The sequence below is a fragment of the Panthera uncia genome, chromosome B1 (genome assembly GCF_023721935.1).
Source record: "Panthera uncia isolate 11264 chromosome B1, Puncia_PCG_1.0, whole genome shotgun sequence".
Lineage (NCBI taxonomy): Eukaryota > Metazoa > Chordata > Mammalia > Carnivora > Felidae > Panthera > Panthera uncia.
The window spans coordinates 165168094-165171885 of NC_064811.1; the positions used below are offsets into that span (position 1 = coordinate 165168094).

A 3792-nucleotide genomic window follows, 5' to 3' on the forward strand; every position below is an offset into this window, starting at 1 on the left:
ATCCATATGCCTAGTAATTAACCCAACAGAATAATAAAGTAGATTTGCTCAGACATACAGTTGCAACATTATCCCAGAAGCTTAGCATAACAATCTGACTCTTTCTTACATGATACAAGAAGTAACATGGTACAAGAAGTAACATATGACACAAAAACATTGGCAACAAGTTTTAATTTAGCTTTCCTCAAACCAAAGAAATGTAATGTTATCAAAGGGCACTATTAAGAGAGTAAAAGGGCAACCCACAGAATGGGAGATAATATTTGCAAATTACTTACCAGATAAGGGACTAATGTACAGAATATATAAAGAACTCCTACACCTCAAAAACAAAAAACAAACAACCCAATTCAAAACATGGACAAAGGACTCAAACAGACATTTCTCCAAAGAAGATATACAAATAGCCCATAAGTACAAGGAAGGATTCTCAACACCACTAATCATTAGAGAAATTTAAATCAAAACCAATGAGAAATCACTTCACACCATTTGGATGGCTATTATTAAAAACAAAACGAAACCGTTTTTTTTCATAAATAATTGGCCGCAAGAACACAGGTGTCATGAAAACCACCACTAAAAGTAAATCAAAATGAGAAAGGTAAAAACTCCTATCAACATCCCCATCATTGGACATGTAGATTCGGGCAAGTCTACCACTACTGGCTATGTGATCTATGAATGTGGTGGGATTGACAAAAGAACTGAAAATTTTGAGAATGAGGCTGCTGACATGGGAAAGACTCCTTCAAGTATGCCTGGGTCTTGAAAGCTGCACATGAACGTGGTGTTACCATTGATATTGCCCTGTGGAGATTCAAGACCAGCAGGTTTTATGTGACCATCACTGATGCCCGGAAGACACGGAGACTTTATCAAAAACATGATTACAGGCACATCTCCGGCTGACCATGCTGTCCTGTTGCTGCTGGTGTGAATTTGAAGCATGTGTCTCCACATAGGGGCAGACCTGTGAGCATGCCTTTCTGGCTTACACATGAGTGTGAAACTAATTTTTGGTGTTAACAAAATGGATTCCACTGAGCCACCATACAGCCATAAAAGATACGAGGAAATCGTTAAGGAAGTCAGCACCTACATTAGGAAAATTGGCTACAACCCCAACATAGTAGCACTTGTGCCACTTTTTGGTTGGAATGGTGACAATATGCCAAATGCTGACTTGCCCTGGTTCAAGGGATGGAAAGTCCCCCATAAAAATGGAAATACCGGTGGAACCACACTGCTTGAAGCTCTGGATTGCATCCTGCCACCAACTCGTCCAACTGAGGAGACTTTGCCCCTCCAGGATGTCCATAAAATTGGTGATATTGGTACTGTCCCTGGGGGCCAAGTGGAGACTGGTATTCTCAAACCCATGGTGGCCACCTTTGCTTTAGTCAGTGTTACAACTAAAGTAAAGTTTGTTGAAGTGCACCACGAGGCTTTAAGCTCTTCCTGGGTACAGTGTAGGCTTCAAGGTCAACAACGTGTCTGTCAAAAATGTTTGTCTTGGTACTGTGGCTGGTAACAGCAAAAATGACCCACCAATAGAAGCAGCTGGCTTCACAGCTCAGGTGATTATCCTGAACTATCCAGGCGAAATCAGTGCTGGATATGCACCTATATTCACACTGCTCACAAATTTGCTGAGCTGAAGGAGATTGATCATCACCCTGGGAAGAAGCTGGAAGATGGCCACAAGTCCTTGAAATCTAGTGGTGCTGCCATCATTGATATGGTTCTTGGCAAGCCCATGTGTGTTGAGAGCTTCTCTGACTATCCTCCTCTGAGCCATTTTGCTATTCATGACATGAGACAGACGGTTGCTGTAGGTGTCATCAAAGCAGTGGACAAAAAGGCAGCTGAAGCTGGCAAGGTCACTAGAAAGCTCAGAAACCTAAATGAGTATTATTCCCAATACCTGCTTCCTCAGTTTTAATCAGTGGTAAAAGAATGGTCTCAGAACTATTTGTGTCAATTGACCACTTAAGTTTAATAGTAAAAGACTGGTTAATGATAACAGTGCATCTAAAACCTTCAGAAGAAAAGGAGAATGGTGTGTGTGTGTGTGTGTGTGGCAATTTATTAGTTTTTTAAATCAGTACTTTTTAATGGAAACAACTTGACCAAAAATCTGTCACAGATTTTTGAGCCCCATTAAAACAAAAGCTTAGTGAGAAAAACAAAACAAAATATAACAAGTAACATCTTGGTGAGGATGTGGAGAAATCAAACCCTTGTGCATTGCTGGTTGGAATGCAAAATGATGTGACTGCTATGAAAAACCAAATAGTGGTTTTTAAAAAAATTAAACATGTATTTACAATGTGATCCAGCAATTCCACTTCTAAATATATACACAAAAGAACTGAAGGCAAGGATATGAGTAGGTATTTGTATGCCCATGTTCATAGCAACAGTAACCAAAAGGTGGAAGCCACCCAAATATCCATTGACAGATGAGTAGATAAACAAAATGTGGTTGATGTATACAATAGAATATTATTCAACCTTTAGAAGGGAGGAGATTTGAACACATGCTACAATATGGATGATCCTTGAAGACATAGGCTAAGTGAAATAAACCAGTCACAAAAGGACAAATATTCTAGGACTTCATTTACATGAGGCTCCTAGAGCAGTCAAATTCATAGAGACAGAAAGTAGAACGGGAGATGCCAGGAGCTGGGAGGTGGAAGAATGGGGAGTTAGTGTTCAATGGGTAGAGTTTCAGTTTGGGAAGATGGAAAGTTCTGGAGAGGGCTGATGCTGATGGTTGCACAACAATGTGGATGTGCTTAATGCACTGAACTGTCTGCTTTAAAATGGTTAGTAAATTTTATGTTATGTATATTTTGCCATAATTTTTAAATCCCAGTGTAGTTAGCATGTAATGTTATATTAGTTTCAGGTATATGATATAGTGATTCAACAATTCTATACATTACTCAGTGCTCATCATGATAAGTGTACTCTTAATCCCCTTCACCTGTTTTACCCATCCCCCCACTTACCTCCCCTCTAGCAAACACCAGTTTATTTTCTATATTTATGAGTCCGGCTTTTTTGCTTCTTTCTTTTTCTTTGTTCATTTGTTTTGTTTCTTAAATTCCACTTATGAATTAAATCATGTGGTATTTGTCTTTCTCTGACTGACTTATTTCACTTAGCATCATACTCTCTAGATCTATCCATGTTGTTGCAAATGGCAAGATTTCATTCTTTTCATGGCTGAGTAACATTTTGGGGTGTGTGTGTGTGTGTGTGTGTGTGTACACCACATCTTCTTTATCCATTCCTTTATCAGTGAACACTTGGGTCGCTTCCATATCTTGGCTATTATAAATAATGCTGCTATAAACATAGTGGTGCATATATCTTTCAAATTAGTGTTTCCATTTTTGTTGGGTAAATACCCAGTAGTGGAATTATTAGTGCATATGGTAGTTCTATTTTTAAGTTTTTGAGGAACCTCCATACTGTTTTCCACAGTGGCTGCACCAGTTTGCATTCCCACCAGCAGTTCACAATGGTTCCTTTTTCTCCACATCTATGCCAACACTTGTTTCTTGTGTTTTTAATACTAGCCATTCTGACAAGTGTGAAGTGATAGCTCATTGTGGTTTTGATTTGCATTTCCCTAATCTTTAGTGATGTTCACCATAATTTGTTAAAAGAATAGCATGGGTAAGTTCATCTCTCTAAAAATGCAGACTCTGCCAAAATGTGATTAGTATACACATTCTCTGCTCAGAGGCCCTCCCAACCACACATCTGCTTCAG

General features: G+C 39.0%; 1 pseudogene; it reads left to right on the forward strand.

The window, feature by feature from the left end:
* The first annotated feature begins 398 nt into the window (after window positions 1–398).
* On the forward strand, window positions 399–1948 carry LOC125922487 (elongation factor 1-alpha 1-like; annotated as a pseudogene).
* The last annotated feature ends 1844 nt before the right edge of the window (window positions 1949–3792 follow it).